The sequence below is a fragment of the Ascaphus truei genome, chromosome 1, assembly GCF_040206685.1.
Source record: "Ascaphus truei isolate aAscTru1 chromosome 1, aAscTru1.hap1, whole genome shotgun sequence".
NCBI lineage: Eukaryota > Metazoa > Chordata > Amphibia > Anura > Ascaphidae > Ascaphus > Ascaphus truei.
This window is the reverse complement of record NC_134483.1, coordinates 519,818,418-519,842,142: the sequence shown is the minus strand read 5'-3', so window position 1 is coordinate 519,842,142 and position 23,725 is coordinate 519,818,418.

Below are 23,725 nucleotides of genomic sequence, written 5' to 3'. Positions count from 1 at the left end.
TTCTGGAGCTGAAAATACTGAGAGTCAGCGTCGGTGCATCTTCCAGGTCTCATCATGCAAAATAAAAAAAAGGGGTGGAGGGTGGTGGTTGCTGCTTTAAACATACTATAGAGCAGGAGTGGGAAACTCAGGTCCACAAGGGCCACCAATAGGTCAGGTTTTCTCAGCCCTCGACTGAGCCACTGATTGAGCCACCTGTGTTGAAGCAGGGATATCCTGAAAACCTGACCTGTTGGTGGCTCTTGAGGATTGGAGTTGCCCACCGCTGCCCTAGAGCCCACCAGGCAAAAACACGTAGGTATGTAGCATACAGTATATACATGCAAAAAAAGAAAGACCTGTTATGATCAGCAATCCTTAGTAATTTAGCATAAATATCAAAGCTACTAGAATAGGCCCCTAAGAGTTTAGACAAACCGTATAGTAAGCGGTCTATATTTATCAAAGTCTACAGAACTGAGGTGAAAAAACTGCTCCACATTTACTGAGAGAGAATATTCCCATTGAAACCAATAGGATTTTCTTGTTTGAAACACCTGGTGCAGTATTTCTGCATCTGTTTTGCCCACGTTTTGCAGCCAGAAGATTTTGGCTCCGTAACTATTCCAAACAAGTTGCAAAAAAAATAAATAAAAAAATGTCCCTTCAATATGTTAGATACATTGGGGGCTCTGTATATAGAATTTTTTTGGAAGATGGATTAAAAGAGTGTATTTAACCGAAATATCAATTTCTCGCCTAAAATAATTAACAGCGCATGTTGGGATATCATTATTCATGTACTTACATTTGGCGCGTGCCTTTTATTCAATTTATGGTTTGCGTTAGATTCAAGGATAAGAAGGAAACGGGTACTCCAGAAGGAAAGTAAAAAGGAGTTGACATGTAATCCAACGCGTTTTGGCCCCAGTTGTGACCGAAATGCGTTGGATTACATGTGAAATCAAGAAATCCTTTTTTCTTTACTTCTGGAGTGCCCGCTACCTTCTTATCCTTGACATTATTCTTCATGTGATTTCCCACAGGATTGGACCTCTGTCAGCACTGGTGCACCGCACTTTAATGTTCCGGTACTATGAGGAGTGCACGCTCTACAAACCAAGTGTCTCAACATTTGCTTTATATTCATAAACAATTGCTTGCGTCCACTTGCATTTGTCGTTTACACCAAGAAAAACTTGACTGACCATTTTGTTGCCTTTCTGGCGTATACATGCAATTGATTTATGCATACCATTTGCATATATCCGCCACCGACAACTCCCACGCTGTGCCTCTAACTCAGGGGTGGGCAACTCCAGTCCTCAAGGGCCACCAACAGGTCAGGTTTTCAGGATATTCCTGCTTCAGCACAGGTGGCTCAATCAGTGGCTCAGTCAGAGACTGACCACTGATTGAGCCACCTGTGCTGAAGCATGGACTGATTGAGCCACCTGTGCTGAAGCAGGGATATCCTGAAAACCTGACCTGGTGGTGGCTCTTGATGACTGGAGTTGCCCATCCCTGCTCTTATTCCCCCCACCCCCCTAGTTTTTCTGAGTGAAATAACGTTGATGCCATGTGACGCACAACACATGGAAATCGGTTTCATAGGTTGTGGCTCATTTTTATGACAAAATTGCTTTCAGCGACACTTTATACCCAAGCCATTTCATTTGTACATAGACACTTCTAAATCCAAGCCTCACAAACTAATACCAATTCCCAATGCAAATGCCACTTCTCACTCATCCAAGCGCATTGAGATTTTGAGTTCAGTTAGGATTTTCGAGGCAAATGAGTAGAAATGGGCTAAAAAGTTACTTTCACACATTTTTCACATTCATGCTTACCTTTCTGAAAATGGCCACAAATCTGGCAAAACACCCCTCCCCCAGTGCATCGAAATATTGTCCACGGGAAGTAATAGAATTCTAAGCAAATATGATATAGCCGGTGACTTTATTGATGTATTGTAATTTATGAATAAGAAAGGGCGCTCATTAAAAAAATGTTTTATCCTATAATTCGAGACAGAGGATGAGACACACACTCAATATCAATGGTAATAGAGGTGGGGTACTTAGCTGCCGGTGCGCTGGTCCTGGGGAGCTCCTGTAGTCCCAAATGTTCCATTACAAAGAAGAAGAAGCAGACACACGGTCTTACTCAAAAGGAGGTTTAATATGCCATAAAGTCCAACGTTTCGGCAGTCAAATACTGCCTTTCTCAAGGTGAAGGCTCAAGGTTGGTTGGACTTTATGGCATATTAAACCTCCCAAGTTTGCCAATGTGCTTGTGTTTCACACACCTCTTGCTTCATTGTCCCCCCTCCTGAGTAGAGACGTGTGACTCTTTTGCATTTCGCAAAATGTACTTATTGTGTTTGCAAAAATGTTTGCGTGAATTGGCAAGATTTGGCAACTTTTTTTTTTTTGCCACGCATTAAAAGTCAATGTGCAAGGTCACATATCCCTTCATATACTGCCATTTTCACTAAATACGGGCAAACTTTTGTCTAAAATTGACAAAAAGTTTAAACATTCCGAGTGTTGTGAACTTTTTTGAAAACAAAATGCAAAAAACATTCATGAAGCAAATTTGAAGAAATTCACACATCTCTCCTCCTCAGCTTCAATTACAATATCAATGACTTGGGAAAGAATCCAAGCCTGGGAACCAGCCTTCAAAATATACACTTCATCTCAACACTGCTAAAGTCTCCTTGGAGACACTCGATATAGGAATAATGGGCACATTGAGAAAAGTCAGTCACAATATTCTGAGATTTCATGTTTGCCTTACATACTGCCCGTGTAATGAGAGACTTCAAATGTTTGTATTCAGAAAGTAGGCTTCTTACTGCTTTGTGTGTGACAAGACCAATATGTGTGCAATCAATGGAATCCATAATATTGAGGAAGTCAGCTGTGCTAAGAAAACCTTGGTGTGGAAAAGGGGTTCTCAACTCTAGTTCTCATGGGTCACCCACAGGTCAGGTTTTATGGATTTGCCTGCTTCAGCAAAGGTGGCTCAATCAAAAGGACTGAGTAACTGATTGAGCCAACCTGTGCTGAAAAAAGGATATCCTTAAAACCTGACCTGTTCGTGGCCCTTGAGGACTGAGTTGAAGCACCTGGTAAAGAGGAATTAGCACACACAGAAAGATAAATGTTGCTTGTGAAATTTCACTCACTGCACCCCATGTTGGCTGTAATGGCCCAGAGGTTAGATAATATAGAGAGAAAAGTATTTTGATCAGGTTGCGGGCTTCATTACTTCTACTCATCATAAGATCACATTCTGCATTTAGATCTTATTGAACAATCCGTTATAGTTCAGGCAGGAATTGAATGTTACGTTAGTTAGGTCATCATAGCTATAGGTGGTGTTTCTCACATCCAGGTCTTTTACAGGGTCTGCATCAGTGTAAGACCACAGTTGGGCATGAAAGTAACGCCCTCTTTGGGTAAGACCGACTCAACGCCTGGTTATTTGAAGCTAACGCCAGGCAGCGCTAACTTCACATGGCGTTAAGCCTATGCTAATGAGATCACTAACTGCCATGTTTCTGCATATAGTTAACTTTGTGGATACCAGTTCAACTCAGGGAAGCTAAAGCACCTTACCTATTTAAGGGACCTCTGAGGATGTACCCCTCAGTCAATAGCAGCGATCCTCATAGTACCTCCATGTTTCTTAAATGTTTTTGAGGTTATGTTCTGGCTGCTCAGTTCAGAGGTAAAAATACAGTTGTTAAGAAAGAGGTGTTCACTGCACAATTCATTTATTGCAATTAAGTACACACCATCATAAAAATATTGGGGGCTATAATTACCCCATACAAATGTAAATATGTGCAATGTCATTCACATGAGAGGGTGCTAGAAAAGAGTGAAAAAACAGGCGCTACTTCGTGGATGAAATTATTGTAGAATGTAATAGAAAAGTGGTACAGATAGGATTAATAATCCAACCCCTTGCTCAAACCTCACTGGTGGGACCTGTGTCACGGGTTCCAAGGGTTAAGTATTGCTCAAAACATCCAGGGGGAGCATGTGGGGAGATAAGAGAACAATATATACAATTTAAGTGCAGACGTCAGGTGTTATATGGTTATAAAAGCTATGTCTTGGCTCTTATGGTTGATCTACTCACAGGAGCAAGGTGATATAATGAGCAGTTGGCAAATTGGGTTGCCACCCTTGAAGATATCTGTGGATGGTACCCCCCTAACGATTCTCCGTCAGCAGAGTATATATAGAGAGAGGGAAAAGACTACATAGTGCGATCAAAATGATATTTTATATTTGAAAAACACAATAAAAATGCGCACTTACAATTTGAACAAAAGTTAAAAGCATATATCACAATATGTGAATGGAGGATCTCCCGAAACAGCTCACCGCCTCCTTCAGGTCAGTCTGCTGGCTTCTACTGCTCTGCGTCCTGGACCGGAGCTTCCTTCTGCGCGCCCGTCTGCAAGATGTGACGTCACTGCATTCAGAGCTGCTTCTACGGATCGTCTCCAAGACCAAAATTGGTCCACTGGTATAACTCTACGCGTTTCGCCTCAGTTACCAAACTGTGTCTCGGCTTCGTCAGGAGTATAAGCTGTGTACTATTGGCGGCTATTTATACATGTTCTATCAATTAAAAATGGCTTAATTAACCATGATTGCACTGGGGAGTCATTATTGGATACAGATAAGGATATAGTAATTTGGTAAACATGGGTACAAACATCACATTGAGACATGGGTGGATTACACTCTATTCATTACACACAATATGTTTGACAATATTGATTAAATAACAATTCAACCCTTAGTAGGTTTTATGACATGTCACCAGAGAAATGCTCATAATTGCTGATGTTTAGCACTGCAGGCATATCAAGTGCACAATACTTATATAAATAAAAAAGGTAAAAAAGTTGAAAAACCCATGATACAAATGGGAGGGAAAATAAGGATTTATACTATAATAGATGCTAATACTGGCCCAATTAGTTAGAGGGAATTGATAACAGGATAATGTATTCTAGAGCTTTGTAGGTAGTTAGCAGAAGTGATGGCAAACCATTATTTAATCAATATTGTCAAACATATTGTGTGTAATGAATAGAGTGTAATCCATATTGTGATATATGCTTTTAACTTTTGTTCAAATTGTAAGTGCGCATTTTTATTGTGTTTTTCAAATATAAAATATCATTTTGATCGCACTATGTAGTCTTTTCCCTCTCTCTATATATACTCTGCTGACGGAGAATCGTTAGGGGGGTACCATCCACAGATATCTTCAAGGGTGGCAACCCAATTTGCCAACTGCTCATTATATCACCTTGCTCCTGTGAGTAGATCAACCATAAGAGCCAAGACATAGCTTTTATAACCATATAACACCTGACGTCTGCACTTAAATTGTATATATTGTTCTCTTATCTCCCCACATGCTCCCCCTGGATGTTTTGAGCATTCACATGAGAGGCACACTTTTTTTTACAGCACCAATATTGCAGTACAGTATATTTAGCAGATATAGCTAATTAATCAACTGTGCAGATTATTGTTAAACTATAAACCAAAAGAAAACCTTTATTAATGATGTAAATGTTACAGGAATATGGTATTCAGAACAAAAACTGAAAAGAAAAAATAAGTTAGTCTTTCTGGGCTTTCTATGCAAAGCTGCAACCCTCCTTTACATGAACACACTGTCTGTGTCGTGTGAGTAAGGTGTTCCTGTATCTGCTAAACTATTTCAGCCTTTACATCTGCTAAAACAGTGTAAGACCATTCTATTTCTATACCACAGGAGTATACAATACATATTCCTCTGCCACATATAATTGTATTGTTTGCTAATATTACTGTTGGGGTGTTCCAAATAGTGCATTGGTGATGTTAATAAAAATGTGCACCTTTTCCAGATTTGTGGGGGGTAAGAGGAAGCGTATCTGCATAAAAAAATTAACAAAGGGGAAATAAAAATTGCAAGACATGTACCATTTTTGTCCTTTTGTTAACCTGGCTGGAGGTTTTGCCTTCTCTATTAAACATAACAGGGATATGTTGAATAACAATAAATACCAGGCGTAATCGAAAGATAAAGGGTTTGTTTATTTAGCCCTCAGTAACCTCAGTGGTCATAAAGTCATGCATGTATTTTAGAACTATTAAAGTAACAAAGAGTTAAAGACATCTTTCTTTTATAATGATTTAGTCTATGTATTAGAATATTATTAGTTCCTTTATAAGGTATCATGCATGTAGCCCCCCTTTGGGACTACTATATAATTTAATGGGTTAACTGTGTGGGCTCACTCAGGTTTCTTCCCTCTCCACCATGTGATGTGGGATGCCTATGCAGAAGGGATTGCCCCTCCCCAGTATGTCTTGTCACCAACGATGTCACCATAGGGAGATAGAATTCAAAACAGGTTCTTCAGCGTTCAAACTGGGGCCTCATTGTGAGTCCTGTACATAGGTTTCCGTGTATAGCTATGTGTATACAACAAAAGACAGAAACCCCAATGCTACATACAACTTGACAAATGATCTAGTAAGATACTTATCTGTCTGTCTTCTCATGAGTGAGGGTCACTTAGTTAAATTCTTTGGGCAAAGCATTGTAAGCTTGAAAATCACGTCAAGATGTCCCCTCTTTTTTAAAGTCCTGACACTCTCTGTGAACATTCTCTTTACCTCTCTGAAAGATACAGAAGTCTTAACAGACTGGTCCTTCACAGCTGCATCTCAAGATGGGTAGGACGAGCTTGGAAACAGGGAGTAGAGTTAACAGATCTACAAACAATTATTTAACAATTAAAATCTACAAACACACACAACACCCCTGTAAGCTCAAAACCTTACATGGGTGTTGTGTGTTTATAGCTAGTGTATTAAGAAGTGCCCTGTCACTGTTTGTTGTTTTCAGTTAAGGAATACGGCCTTTCAATAAGCGCTAGAAGTAACGGTCCGAGATTGTTCTCACTATTGAGATGGTAGGAAGCAGGCTTTTAGTAAGCAGTTCTCAGTATTAGTAGCTCCGGAGTGTGTTTGGATCGACCCAGATGGAAAGTCCCTAGTGCAATCCTGATCAAATAGGTATGGAAGAAGTATGCTGTGCACAGTAGTGGGATTATAAATCTCTGGGACCAGAGTTTATTCCACGGAGGTCCATTTATATGGCGCATCACTGGCTCTATGCAAGAGACTGCCAATGTAATCCTTACTACGGGTAACAAGCCAAGTACCTCCCCAGTGTATGAGTGGAAGCTACAAAGGGGACGAAGCCCAGAAAAGTCAAGTAACTCCATAGCGTAGGAGTGAGCTGCAAAGGGGATGCAGTTCAGAGTATTATGTTTTGCCATGAGTTTCTGTCAAGTGAGATGTATGGCAATACCTGCGGAGCCTTACAGTCAGACGGCATGTCTTACACAAGTTCCTGGCCCCCATCCTTTTTCTATCTGCTTATTCACGCCCAGTCTGCACCAACCCAGCACCATGAACAGGTATGAGAGACTGAACAATGCAATGTATATAGTCAATCTAATGTAAACTCCTTTGGAGCCGGGTAAGGAAGATTCCATATATTATTTTGTTATGGTGGCCTACCTATCTCTTTGGGTGGCTAACATGTCTACAGGCCTAGTGTGATGGGGTTGTTTGGTGTCATGGAGTGACATAGAGGTGGTTGGCGATGGGGCAGTTGTTGCAAGGTGGGAAGTTAGATCCCAAGGGAGAGGTAGGGGTGTTAAACCTTACATTGCCATGGTGGTTTTGAAGGCAAACACACTCTTCTGAGTTTAGTGTTACGGGCTGTTAGTCATAATTGTAGGGGGAAGAAAAGTATTATTTGGCCAACATGAATGGAGACAATGTTAATTATTTCCTTTCATTCTTTCTAAACTCCCTCGTCTGGTTTTGAAACAAAGGTAAATGAAAAATGTCACTCGATTGGAGCAATCGAAGAGAGGAAAAAGTGTTGATCAATAGACGAGGTATATTAACCTTTGTGTATATTTGCATGAGAGTTCCCACTGGATCACACTTGTATTTTCCCTTTCTGATGAATTTGTCTCCAGTACCGTATTGCATGTGTACCTTTTATCATCGCCCTTTTTTTATTATCGCTTGCTATAACAAATGCTCTTATTCAGACAGATTATTTACCCGGTCAACTTTTCAGGCTCATTTGCTTTGAGCTCTTAATGAGATGTATTGTGTTTGTAACATTGTACAATTCATGTTTAAATCATTTTCTTGTACAATGTTGCATAATATGTTAGCACTATGTAAAAACATCTATGCTAAGGCATGTTATATGCATATTCCTAACACAAAGGGCTAAATTACTGGAAGTGTCACTGACCTGTGATCCAAACCCCTTTATGTTTATCAATCATGGAGAATAACATTATAGATTTACAGGATATTTCAATATTCAAATCGCTTGAGTTGGTGTTTACAATCTGTGTCCACTAGTAGCAAACAGCAGTGAAAATTACAGCTATGTGCCACCACACATTAGGCATGTTCACATTGCAGAAGTATTTCCCAAAGCCCCTCTTCTATAAACTGTTTATCAATGTGTGTATGCAAAAAACACAATACACCATTGTTTCATCACCTCTGATTAAGTACTTACACATGAGGGAAATGTCTGTGCAATATGGACAAGTCTAGTATGTGAACCACAGCTTGCGATTTCTGGTGCCTTGTATGAGTGAACACAGATTGTAAACACTGAGGGTGCTTCTTTGGCCAACTTGAGTTTCCTCATCTTGGTATCAATAATTTTTATAACATATTCACCTATTCACACTATTCTGGACTTCTATGTTTTTATCAGTCATGCAGTTTGTACAAAGCAATCTGTCGCTATGGTAACGTTCTAAATAGTGGTCACTGCAACACTACAGGATTAACTAAGATCCCATTATAGAAAAGAAAGGCCTGGCGGGCCCAAGCTTAATAAATTATATTTTATTGCACAAATTGCCTTGGTCATCTGTTTGTCATCTATCCCAAAATTATATTTCTGGAGTTTCGGAGTAAAAATTCAGTGCAGTATTTTTGTTATGGGGCTTTTTCAAATGTTGGAGAGATGCTTGGGCTGTAGTTGAGTTAAATCCCATATTCCATTGTAACAACGTCCAATGCTTTCCAGTTTATGTAATCTAGTGTAACATTTTGCTCATCCAAAGAGTGGAAGAGATCTCTTCAACAAGACATACGGAGGGAGAGGGACCAATTATGACAAATGAGTCACAGTCAAGCAGATGGACTTTTTTGGATATCAAGAGCAATGAGACAATGAAAAAGTAAGTGACTCATAGTTTGTAATCCAATAGTTTAAAAGGCTTGCAGTAGCTTTCTCCTCCCAATAATGGAGAACATTAAAATAACAAGTGAAGAAGAGAGTAAGGAAAGCATACAGATGTAGCAGCCAATACTGGCCATCTGGCAATGAGTTAGTAAATCATGAATAATGTGATTTTCTGTATGGCTTTTGGCACACATTATGGCTTTTTGAATGAAGTAAAAACATCACGTTACCTATTTTCCCAGCCTATTACATGAATGGGTGCAATAACGGCTGAAGGGAGGAGAGCCGGGACAACTGTCCCAGCATCTGCGGGAGCCCAACTGGCAAGTGCTGGAAGTCAGGACAGGCCAGAGGTCAGGCCCAACTTTTGCATCCGGCTGCCGGCTAATTGGTGCTGGATCCCAGCCTCACTCCCTCGCCGGACTTCCAGGCCATGCCGGGCCTCCCTGCTGCACCGGAATATGGGTCTGCCCAGAAATTAAGACTGGCGTACTACTGGAGGCCTTCCAGCCCTGAGTTTAATTTTTGGGTGTATATGTATATTGTGTGGGTATTGTTGGGGGGTATGTATTTTGTGGGTATTGTGAGAGGAGGGGGAAATTGTGTAGGTATGGTGTGGGAGGGGGGGGGTTATGTGGTTATTGTGATGAGTAGATTGTGTGGGTATTGTGGTGGGGGTATTGTGTGATTATTGTGGTGGGGGGTTGTGGGTATTGTGGTGGTGGATTGTGTGGGTGTTGTGTTCTGGGAGGGGATTGTGTGTGCGTGGGAGGGTGGAATTGTTTGTGTGTGTGTGGTCGAATTGTATGTGTGGGTGGTGGAATTGTGTGTATGTGGCCAGTGGGGTGGGGGGAGAGAGAGATGGGAGGGAGTAAGAGAGGGGAAGTGGGGGAGTAAGAGGAAGAGTTTATGACACTGAGAGAGGGGGACATTGAGTGGGGGGGGGGTAGAAGTGGGTGATTAGGCAAGGAGGTGTGTAAGAAAAAGATGGGGGGCTCACAAAGCCGCCAACAGGGGCAGCCCCGGTGGAAACTCTAGACCTGGGTCCCTGCAAAAGCTGTCGGTGGCCCTGACGGCTGCTATATCTTTATCTATATTCTAGATATGACAGATGGAGAAATCCTATTTCTGGGTTTTTTTTTAAACACATATGGATCAGCAGTACTTCTAAAACAGTTACTGATGTTGCATGTCTGAAATAGATTTTATTATAACTTATCATTGGCCCTAATGTAAATATTAGCTGCCGATTGCTGCCTTCTTCAGCAGCTATTTTAAACATCTTGACCTGTAATAGCCGCCTTGTGCTTCTGCGATTAGAAACAAACAGCGGTGGTGCGAGATATTTTAACATCTCTGACCGATAGCAAATACAGTTTATTTCACTGAATGCTCAGCCGAAAATGATGCAGTATTTGTAGATCATTTCTGTGCTCATTCATTTACTTGAAGACACAAATAATGTAATATGATTGAAAATAGTTAACTGTTCTGGATAAGTGCATTTATTTAGCTCTGTGTAAAATGTGACAGGTAATGTATCTGCGTCACTAAAGCCATTAGCATTTCCTACCATCTAAAAAAATATAGCTATTTTGTTTAGTGGGTGATGTAATTATTTGACAGTAGAACTTATATGTAAAGGTTCAGTGTAGTTCAATGGCAGAAATGTGGTCATATTTCTGCTTGCATTATGCCAGAACTTAGTAACAGGTTCACTGAAGTAACGTTACCGTGTCATAGGTGTAACCCTTGTTGTCATTTGGGCGGGACAGCAATGTGTGGACAACCTGTGCCTAGCTGTTATCAGTGGCACACACCGATTAATAGGCCAACTATTCTAAGAGTTGTAATATGCAGTGCTTTACATAAATGATACACAATACTGGGAAACATGATACAAAGCAGAGATACGTGCTATGTGATATGTTGGATGACTTGCAGGTGTACTGTAGATGGAGAATATGAAAGTGTGTTTATTTATTGGACACAATCAGGAGTACGTCTGTCTGTAGTGGAATGTTTAGTCATGTTATAATATGGCTGTAGCAACACTGACAATAGCCCAGTAAGGGTTAATTGAGGCGGGGGAAGCCTGAGCATTAGAATACATGTGTAACAAAGATTCAGATCCTAACATATTCTGTAGCTGCCCATTGTCCTCTTATACTGATCTTATGCTCATATTTTTTCCTTTAGATTTTACAAAATATTGGACATTTTCTGGGCAGTTGTCAATCTGTTCCCAGTCTATTTTTACAAGGAGGATTTGAATGTATCATTGTCATGTTTTCTTTGACCTTAGGGGTCCTACTAGGAGACGAACAGCTGCGTTAACATCCACATCCACTGACTTTGGGTTTGCGACACACAAACCTCTGTGAGGACGTTGCTTGAGCTGCATAATCCTGCCAAAGGTTCAAGGATGTCTCGCTAACATTCAAAGACCTACACCGGGGCGGCCAACTTCATTCCTCAAGGGCCACCAACAGGTCGGGTATTATGAATATCCCTGCTTCTGACTGAGCTACTCATTGATCCACCTGTGCTGAAGCAGGGATATCCATAAATCCTGATCTGTTGGTGGCCCTTGAGGACTGGAGTTAGCCACCCCTGTCTTACATAATCAGAGCCCCAACTATCCGAAAGACCTCTCGTTTTCCCTACTCTCCCACTCGCTCACTTTGATCCACGGGGGAAGAACTCTTAATAGTTCCTAGAATCCCCCTGACTTATTTTGAGGCCCGAGCTTTTACCCATGCTGCCCCTGCTTTTTGGAACTCTCTGCCTAGTACGTTCTGAAAGGCAACCTCCTTGGAAACCTTTAAAAACAGACATACCTCTACACCCAGGCATTTCATGAGTGAACTACAACCTATCTGGCATTCTATACTTACAGATTCCTTCCATTCTATATTCTGTTCATTCTATATCTGTATCTTTGTATCTTGTTTTTGGTTTCTGTAATATCTTTAAATGTGTTATTTCTTGGGACTACACAGCAGGGTTGTGATCTGAGTTATGAACTCGGGGATTGATGTACTTTGGTAGTGGGTGCTAAGTGAAACATATGTAACTGACATGTACTGTATCTATTCCAAACTTGTAAACTGCAGCTCATGCTGTAAACTTCTTTCACTGCATCGATATGTCCAACCTTACACTGGGGGGGAAAGGCTGCTAGATTTTCAAAAGGAAGACCGAGCACCTGTTCTCCAATGAAGGAGTTAGTGAAAAAGATTTTGGTACTAATTAGATGACATGAGTATTTCAAACAAAGTCTGTATGCCTTATGTCATGGGAATAAGGTGTTCCTGTATCTGCTAGAGGATTTAAGTCTTTACATCTACTAAAAGAGTGCAAGACCATTCTATTTCAAAGGAGCATACAATATACAGTATGTTCTTCCTCTACCACATTTACGTTGCTGTTTGTTAGTGTAACGGGTATTCCCCCACCTAATCGCATATATGGCGTATGTAAGGGGAACCTAATGTTACCTGGTGTGGTGCTTTACCTGTTAGGCTCACAGGAGGGCTGAGCTTCCGCCACGGGGAACCTGGGGCAAGTATAATATGAGTAACCCTGTACTCGGTGCAGAGCCTCGACCTGCGATGGCTCCCACCAGAGGGGGAGTGGTTCCTCGCAGGACAATATATATCACTCAACACACAGTATGAATAACAACTAATGCCTTTACTAGATGACCGTACTCATGCATCACAATTCAACAGGTGTCCCTCCCTAGGGGACACACTAACTAATGCGTCTCGCAGGACGCTACCTCCACCTGCACCTCCACTGGATGATCCCACCCAGTGTCCAGTACCCCCACACAGTATCACCCCACCCTCAAGTGAGATAGTTATGTGTGACTGCGCAGCCACTATGTCCCGTGTGAATGTGATAGGACTCGTTGGTGCACTTGTTGATTGTTACCTGCCGGGCACTCCGGTGCCCGGGCCTGCCACGGAACTTCACAAAGGATCCTGATGTCTGCTGAACACAGGAACTGCCATCCGGGGCGATCCCACCCGGATGACTGCTGCAGCAACAACGAAGGTCTGCGCCCGAAACTCGGGACGGACGCGCAGCGTCTGCTGAGTCCCTAACTGACTCTGAATAGTAAGGGGCAGGGTCCCTAACCTGGGGCCTGTCCCTGACACAACGTACACTACTGGGTGGCTCAGGGCTATCTCGGGCCTCGGGGGCTGCTGGCCTACTGCAGGGAGTCACTGACTCCTGCACCCTACCTCCTTCCCCTGGCTGCTCCTGGCACTGACTGACTAGTGTGGGCTCAGCGCGCGAAATGTATCTATTTCTCCTGCAGGGCAATCCTTCAGCCCTATTGGCTACTCGGGGGCACCTGGTGCCTTTCCCCTTTAGCCTCCTGGGAATTGTAGTCCCGTGGAGGTTATTTCTACATTGGGGCCGCTTGCGCGATTGTTCTGCGCATGCGCGACTCCCTATAGGCCACCGCAACTCCCTAGCTGCAACCGCACATGCACGATCCCGGCACCTGCGCGCGCAACCATAATGGCGGCCCCCGCTAGCCAGGTGCGCCGCCGAGCCACCTATGGCTCGGATCGCTCCCTGCTCCGGCCCCCACCTTTGGGAACAGCCGGAGGGTCCGTCGCTGCCTCCGGCGGCACCCGCGACCCAAAGGAGGGGGGTCTCTGGGAGCCGGAGGGCACCGGGGCTACACTAGTATCACTGCTGGAGTACGATCTCACAAAGCAAGAAAGTCAAAATGGGGTCTATGTATAAAAATAAAGGCACTATCAAATAAACAAATACCATTAAAAGCAATAGGCTTGTTTTTACTTTGATGAATCTGGTGCAAACGTTTGCCTCCGCATTTCACCAGATCTGAATTGATACGTGGGGGGAAAGCCTGGCATTCTCCGTGCTGATTCAAAGGAAACCCTTCGAGTGCCCCAGGAGTTGGTCACTGCGTCATGGGAACTGGCCCTCCGGGGACACACATGACATAGTGACTGCGTCATGCTAAAGGGCTTGTTTGTTTTGGGTTTGATGGCGACCGGTTCCCATGGAGTGCATGACACCATCTAACCAGTGAGGAAATGGAGGAGGAGGAGGATACCGTTTCTTCCGTTTCCTTCAAAATGGCTGCCACGGTCACATGACGCTGTTGAAAGCGGCCCGTTACCGCACTGTGCCGGAGGGGTCGTGGCACTCATGTACCCTGACTCCTCTAGCACTCAAAGGATTAAACGGGTAATATCACTGCAACATTCTGTTAGGAGGCAAATTTGTCATGACAGACCCGGGGGTGAAGTAAAAAGGCGATTTTATTGATAGCAGAATTCCGGGTGATAGCAGTCTCTCGCAGATGTGCCACGCCACACAAACAAAGCAGTGTTTATTTATAAGCATATGCAAAGCCAAAAGTGTCAGGTGACCTGAAAAATATTATCTCCATATACTGTACTGTCTTACGCTAAAACTCTATTTTTTTCCCGTATTCAATAAAAATTGTAAGTGCTAATACATTTTCAAAAAATTAATTGCCATATACTTTTCATGATAAAAGAGATATGATATTCAGTATATAATGTGATGTGAAGAATTCAAGGCGTGGGAAGTCACTTTGAATGGTGCAAGGTCACTAAACTTAACTGACAATATCTATAATGGGTTAAAAAGTAGAGGATTAAGGCTTAAAAAAAGTTAACTTTTCATTTTGCAATATCGTTGAAAATAGGTTTGTCAGGTGGCTTCTCGAAAAATACTGGACTCAATGGTGAAAGGTGCGTCAGGTCACTAAGTCCAGGGAGGTAATACCGGACACATACATGTCCAGTATTACAGTGCCTCTCATTTTTTACTGGACAGAGTGTCCAAATACAGGACAGTCCAGTTCAGTACCGGACACCTGGCAACCCTAGGTGAAAATGATATCTCAAGTTAATGGGGGGGTAAAATATCCATATTAGAGCCCAAAGTGCACATGAAAACAGATTCAAATTACTACAATGATTTTTCAAATGTATCAATTACCTAAGTTTAACCTATTGAAGATATCACCAACATTATTCAATTAAAGGTGGCTCAATCTGTCCATGCTTCAGCACAGTCTTTGACTGAGCTACTGATTGAACCACCTGTGCTGAAGCAGGGATATCCTGCAAACCTGACCTGTTGCAAGCTCTTGATGACTAGGGTTGGCCACCTCCGATTTTGGCAAATAAACTAATATTTTGACAAAGCAATTGTGCTTCATGTTGTCGGTAAAAGCCCATCTAATGCTCCACGGGACAACTTCTGCTGAACCATTATATATATTTGTTTTAGCCGCGAAGCTGCGGTAATGCAATAAACACCGTTAATCTTTGCGTATGAATAAGTAGCAATTTGCTGGATGCAATTAGCATGTGCACCAAAATACCCACCCCCTTCTAACAAAACGCTAGCATTTTACTTAAGTGGAAAATAATTAGCACCACATAAGTGACAGCGCGGCTCAGTGTAAATTCTCCCGCAGCTGCTGCTCTAAGGAGCTTCAAAGCCTCTTGTGGAATTTGAGGCAGTGCCTACAGAAAGCTTGCACGGCAGCTGTAATAGGCAGTTGATTTTCTTTCCTCTTCAATGTAATGTTAGACAGCGTTTTTGATTATAGATTTATTTTCCATTGAGCCGACCCCCCAGGACATACCACCTTTTGTAAGTAGAAAAGGGCATCTCGGGTTCTTCCATCACTAGATCAGGCCGTCGACTTCAACCGGCATGGCTAATTATTGTTGTTAGCGTTTATTCGAAAAGCGCCAACATACTCCGTAGCGAGGTGCAGAGTGCCATCCGTTACATCAACAGAATGACATACGAATAAGGATAAGGCCTGGGTCCCGCTGCATCCGGCGGCACGCGCGTGCGCGGCACTCACCAGGCCTGAGTTCCTCCCAAGCCAGCCCCAGTCCCTCCTGGCTGCAAGGCTCGCTGCGCACTGTGACGCATCAGCCAGCAGGGGATACACGCAGATCGTGATGCCGAGCGCCGACGCGTCACGTGGCCTCGCAGTGAGCCAATGAGGAAGGGAGCTGTCTGGAGCTACAGGAGGGAAGTCTGTGCAGCTGTGGGGGAGCTCTGGGAGTGCGAGGGGCTCCGGGAGTGAGAGAGGACTGATGGGGAGGGGGGGGGACAAAACGAGAGCCCTCCGCTCAAACCACGCCACCGTGCTCAAACCACGCCCCCCCCCTGCTCCAGCTCCCGCTCCCTACAGACCGCAGGTAGCAGTCAATTACCTGTCAGCGCGCCGACAGTGGCAGCGGGGCCTCAGCCTTAACAAGCGCAAACAGATACAGGAAGTAATGAGGGCCCTGCCACTGAGAGCTTCTAATTATATTCCGGGACCGGCATGGATAATTTAAGAAAGAAAGGGTGGGTAGGATTTAAACGTGCCAAAGTACAAAGTCATAGTCTAAGAACAGATATGACTAATCTAGGAGAGTGTTCAGATGGAAGTGTAAAAGGGGACGCACTGTTTGAATTGCTTTATTAGTAAATAACCCCCAATACCTGATACAGTTCTCAGAGACAATACATAGCTATCAGTTCACACTGTGCAAATGGGGGTAATGATTAGCTCTCTGTGTTGGAATCCAAAGTAACTTGAATATTTTGCTAGGTTGTTGCCTTAAACAGCCCCAACATGTATTGTATTCCTAATTTCTTTGCCAGAAGGAATGTGTTGGCTCAGCTGATTTCTTGACACAAAGCATGGGGAGTGATTCACACATTCTCATCTCTGTATACAAATAATCCATTCTTAGCAATCAGTGCAATATCCAGGTGTGTATCTAACTATGGGGTGGGGCAACTCCAGTCCTCAAGGGCCACCAACAGGTCAGATTTTCAGGATATCCCTGCTTCAGCACAGGTGGCTCAATCTGTGGCTCAGTCTAAGCCTGAGAAAGGCCATGCAAAAGTGAAGGCAATTTGTCAAGTGAAATTAAATAAGATTTCTATGCTACGATGAACGTAAAAATTCTCCTTGTCTGTCAATTGAGAAAAAGAAGCAATTGAGTTGTGTCCTGAAAACACTTCCCCTATACTTTAGATTAGATCTACATATAATCATGCATTAAGAGGCCTACAGTATCTATGGCTACAGAGAATATTGTAAGGATATCCTTGCATTTTAAAGCTAATTTTTGGCAACTTCATCTGATCGATCAGTGATGGTACTTGATTTTTAACTTGTGTGTGCTCATGGGAGAAGGAGCGGCTCAGTGAGTAAAGACACTGGCACTGAGTTTGAAGCAGGGGAACCTGGTTCAATTCCCGGTGTCAGCTCCTTGTGACCTTGGGCAAGTCACTTTATCTCTCTGTGTCTCAGGTGCCAAAACATAGATTGTAAGCTCCATGGGGCAGGAACCTTTGCCTGCAAAATGTCTCTGTAAATTGCCATGTAAAACTAGCAGCACTATACAAGAACATATTGTTATTATTATTCCCACTCATAATTGGGATATTTTTGAGAGGGAAACAGAAACAGTTTAAAGGATTAACAGAAAGCCATAATGTGGTTGTAAATATATAAGCCCCACCCCCCTTAGTTCCCAACCTTAAAAGTGGATGGGGATGGGGGGGATATCCCTGCTTCAGCACAGGTGGCTCAGTCATTATGTCTGAGCAGCTGATTGAGTTACCTGTCCTGATGCAGGGGTATCCTGAAAACCTGACCTGTTGGTGGCCCTTGAGTACTGAGTTGGCCATCCCTAATTTAAGGTTTTTAGCACAACAGAGCAGTGATCAACAGTGGGGAATCTAAAATCACAAATCAACATAAGAAATCTTATTTTATTTCACTTTAGTTCACTTTATTTATAAAATGCTTTACCAGGAAGTAATGCATTGAGAGTTACCTCTCGTTTTCAGGTATGTCCTGGGCACAGAGTTATGATGACAAATACATAGTTACATTAAGTGAGCAGGATTATACATTATATACCAGACATTCCGTGCACAGTTAATTGCTGTCACGTGACAAATTGCCTTCCCTTTCTACATTGCGAAATCCTCCACCCCAGGGCCGGCGCAATCACTGGGCGACCTATGTGGTGGCGTAGGACGGCGCAGGCAGGGGGATGACAGCGGAGGCTGGGCGCAGAGCAGGCTGCTTTCCTCTGCTATGCTTCACTGCAGCAGGTACTGCTGTTCAGGTCGGTTTAGGAGGGGAACAAAAACGGAGGGGGAAGAGTGTGCAAAAATGGAGGGAAGGGCGGGTGCAAAAATGGAGGGGAGGGGGATGGTTTAAAAATGGAGAGAAGGAGAGGGGGAGAGAGAAGACTGTGTTGGGCAAGTCCAACCGACATACAAAACATTCCAGGAAATACAAATTTGGATGGGGTATGTGCACGGCTGAAGGTTCGCCCAGGGTGCCAAGTACCCTTGCACTGGTCCTGCTCCAGCCACTTACCTTGGAGAAATTCACATTGTCAATTTTCTTACACCTGCCTCATAATTCAGCCGCAATTTAGATTGTAAGCTCTTTGCGACAGGGATTCCTTTTCAGAATTGTATTATGTCTGAATATGCTTATTCCCATTGTGTTATGATATTATGTAACATGTGTTGCAAAGTACTATGCACCTGGATGGCACTATATAAATAAAGATATACATAGATACGTACATACGTACATACATAGCATCAATCTTTTACCGCTACAGAGCTTCTGAAAGGCAATACCGGGACCCGTTTACATTAGTCTGCAAGCAATATATTGGCAATAGAGTAGCAAACTGCTCCAAAATAAATACCATACTAAGATTGTCAATTATTTTGTCAAAAGGGGGGATTATTATAATAACAACAATCATGACATTATTGTGCCATGAGTCCTAATATAAATGATTTTTCCATTACGACTTTTCCAATTCTCTGTTACGCTTTGTGCACTGAAGTGGGCATAACTGCTCTAACATGTAATCTTTATTTACAAGGAAACACTGTTTTAGTGATTTTGAGAAATTTTCTATGCCGACTGCAGTTATTCCTGACCTCTTGGTACTTTTCTAGAGATCTTTGCTAACTACTGTACAGTAGGACTATCCTGGCTAAACTGGGACTTCATTTAGTATGATGGTGCTACTTGGTTATTAATGTATTTTGTGATATTCGTTATCATACAAATACATACAGTGGTGTGAAAAAGAAAGTACACCCTCTTTGAATTCTATGGTTTTACATATCAGGACATAATAACAATCATCTGTTCCTTAGCATGTCTTAAAATTAGGTAAATACAACCTCAGATGAACAACAACACATCACATATTACACCGTGTCATGATTTATTTAACAAAAATAAAGCCAAAATGGAGAAGCCATGTGTGAAAAAATAAGTATACCTTATGATTCAATAGCTTGTAGAACCACCTGTAGCAGTAATAACTTGAAGTAATCGTTTTCTGTGTGACTTTATCAGTCTCTCACATCGTTGTGGGGGAATTTTGTCCCACTCTTCTGTACAACGTTGCTTTAGTTCATTGAGATGTGTGGGCATTTGTTTATGCACAGCTCTCTTAAGGTCCAGCCACAGCATTTCAATCGGGTTGAGGTCTGGACTTTTACTGGGTGTAAGGAATCCGCTCCTGGCTTTGATTATAGCCTTGCAGACCTCTGCAGTTGCAAAAGCTTCCTCTGGCAATTAATGGCACATGTGCTGCCACTCATTGCAGCTTCTGGCCTGTGCTCCATCATTGGAGGAATGCTCACACACCCTCCCCATGTGATTGGATCTCCGCCCTTTATATGTTGGGCTTTGGCTCTGAATCAGGGGGAGCATAATCCTTCTCTGGACGTTACTGTCTCTGCCACAAGCCGCTTGGCGAGTCTCCTTGTGTACTAACCTCTCTAGTTCTCATCTCTAGTTCCTGAGTATCCGGAGGCCTGCTGCTAGTTCCACGCAGAGGCCTGTTCCTGAGTATCCTGAGGCCTGCTACTACTCTCCACGTAGAGGCCTGAGTATCCTGAGGCCTGCTACTTCTCTCCACGTAGAGGCCTGTGTTTCCTGAGTATCCTGAGGCCTGCTGCTACTCTCCACACAGAGGCCTGTTCCTGACGCCTGTGGTGTAGCGTTGTTTAGCCTTCACAGATTCCTGGTACCTGCTGCATTCTCCCCAAGCAGAGGTTACCCTTTGTTTCCTGAAGCCTGCTGCTATTCTCCACGCAGAGGCCTGCTTTGGACTTCTGTGCTGAAGCATTGGTTTTCCCCGATGCTGCCCTGCGGTGTACTTCGGCCAGCCTGCTGTCTCCCCCTGCTGAGACCGGCGTCAAGGGCCGAGCCCACTCCTCACGCAGAGGCCACCCCCACGCTCACGCTCCTAAGCTGAAGCGGGGAACTCCAGACTACCCGTTGCCAAACTCCTGCTTGAATAACGATGATGCTGCCTTCTCCAATCCTGACCATGCTATGTACGAATACGAACTGCGCACCGGATCAGTCTGCACGGACTAAGGTCTGTGATTATATAACCCTGCCTCAGCCCCGCGGTCCGGTCCCGGTTTGTGGCGAGCACAATCGTAAACACTGGGCCATTGCAACACCGTGATTCTTTTCTTTTACAGCCATTCTGTTGTAGATTTGCTGGTGTGCTTGGGATCATTGTCCTGTTGCATGACCCAATTTCGGCCAAGCTTTAGCAGTCGGACAGATGGCCTCACATTTGACTCTAGAATACTTTGGTATACAGAGGAGTTCATGGTCGACTCAATACCTGCAAGGTTCAAAGGTCCTGTGGCTGCAAAACAAGCCCAAATCATCAGACCTCCACCACCGTGCCTGACAGTTGAGGGTTTGTGCTGATATGCTGTGTTTGGTTTTCGCCAAACGTGGCACTGTGCATAATGGCTAAACATCTCCACTTTGGTCTCGTCTGCCCAAAGGACATTGTTCCAGAAGTCTTGTGGTTTGTTCAGATGCAACTTTGCAAACCTAAGCCTTGCTGCCATGTTCTTTTTAGAGAGAAGAGGCTTTCTCCTGGCAACCCTTCCAAACAAACCATACTTGTTCAGTCTTTCTAATTGTACTGTCATGGACGTTAACATTTAACATGCCAACTGAGGCCTGTAGAGTGTGAGATGTAACTCTTGGTTTTTTTGCAATTTCTCTGAGCATTGCACGGTCTGACCCTGGGGTGAATTTGCTGGGACGTCCACTCCTGGGAAGATTGGCAACTGTCTTGAATGTTTTCCACTTTTTAATAATCTTTCTCACTGTAGAATGATGGACTTTAAATTGTTTGGAAATGGCCTTATAACCCTTCCCAGATTGATGGGCAGCAACAATTGCTTCTCTAAGATCATTGCTGATGTCTTTCCTCCTTGGCATTGTGTTAACACACACTTGAATGCTCCAGACCAGCAAACTGCTAAAACCTCAGCTTTTATAGATCACTTGCTGATGATCAATTAATCAAGGGCATTTGATTAGCTTCACCTGTCTGCTACTTAGCATCTTAATTCATATGGAAGCAGTAAGGGTGTACTTAGTTTTTCATACATAGCTTCTCCATTTTGGCTTTATTTTTGTTAAATAAATCATGAACCGGTGTAATATGTCATGTGTTGTTGTTCATCTGAGGTTGTATTTACCACATTTTTAGACATGCTAAGGAACAGATGATTGTTAAGGACACTCAGTTTAAGTACACTAGTGAGTAAGTACATATCGCCCAATAGGCAAACGGCAGCTCACGCACGCGCCTGTTAGCACATCCTGAACAGCAATACCGGCTCCCTACCTGTACCGAAGCTGTGGGCAAGCGGGGAGACTATAGAGCCTGTTACACATGCATTATTTACATCAGTTATGCACGTATATGACGATTGCAGTACAGTACATGCATCGATAAGTGGGAAAAAGGGAGTGTTCACTTTAAGTACATTTTGGCTTTACATACATGCTCCGGTCCCATTGCGTATGTTAAAGCGGGGTATGCCTGTGTTACATACATGCTCCGGTCCCATTGCGTACGTTAAAGCGGGGCATGCCTGTATTATGTCCTGATATGTAAAACCATAGAATTCAAAGAGGGTGTACTTTCTTTTTCACACCACTATGCATGTGTGTATATACAGTGGCAGATTTCACGTTAGGCCCAGGCCAAGGGCGGCAAAATTTGGGGACTGCAAAAATGCCTGCCCCGTATACATGTGCCCTGCTCTCTGGCCTATCGGGCCTGGTGGGGAGTCACTTACATATGCCGGGTGCCTCCTTGCTGCCACCCTCCTCCTTCCGATTCCCAGCGTCAAATGACGCCACGGACATCACCAACATGGTGTGAAACGGCGTCTCGTTGCCATGGCAATGTAACATCGCCAAATGACGTCGCTTTATGATGGCAACGAGACTCCATGTGACGTCACTTTGGTGACGTCCACGGAGTCATCTGATGCTGCAAATCGGAAAGGAGGAGGAGGGCTTCAAAAAGGTGAAGGCCGGCATATGTAAGTGTTTAAGGGCGGCGGATTTCAAAATCCGCCACTGTGTGTGTGTGTGTGTGTATATATATATATACTGGCATACCCCGGTTTAAGTACACTCACTTTAAGTACACTCGCGAGTAAGTACATATCGCCCAATAGGCAAACGGCAGCTTGCGCATGCGCCTGTCAGCACGTCCTGAACAGCAATACCGGCTCCCTACCTGTACCGAAGCTGTGCGCAAGCGGGGAGACTATAGAGCCTGTTACACATGCGTTATTTACATCAGTTATGCACGTATATGACGATTGCAGGACAGTTCATGCATCGAGAAGTGGGAAAAGGGAGTGCTTCACTTTAAGTACATTTTCGCTTTACATACATGCTCCGGTCCCATTGCGTACGTTAATGCGGGGTATGCCTGTATAATTATACTCTGCTGTTCAGCAACATTTGAATACATATGTAAAAAAATATACATATACAAGACAATTTAAACGCTGGAGCAGGTGTTACATGGCTAAGTGACGTCACTGTATATCTTCATTACAACTCTAGCATGTGCTTCTGAGACTGCACCTTTAAAATATGTTCAACAAGGAAGGATCCATTCAGATGTAATACTTTATAATAAAGTTAGATTAGGGCACGTTACAGAGATTTAGGGCAGTAAATGTCTCCGAAGTTCAAGTGTTGCAATGTAATATGTGACAATGAAGCAATAAAGAGTTTGGAGACATCTTATTTGTTTGTTTTCTGCAGTCATGTGCTTATAAATTCAAGGTCAACGTTAAAATCGTAACTCAGAAGTAAACAGTGTGCAAGAAAGTCAAATAGTAAAGTCCACATGTGCATGCGATAAGAAAAATAATCAATGGTTTATTACTCCTATTTCAATGTTATTAACCATTTCAGTGCCTGTTGGCCCTCAACACGGTGTTCTAACCCTCAAAGGGTTAA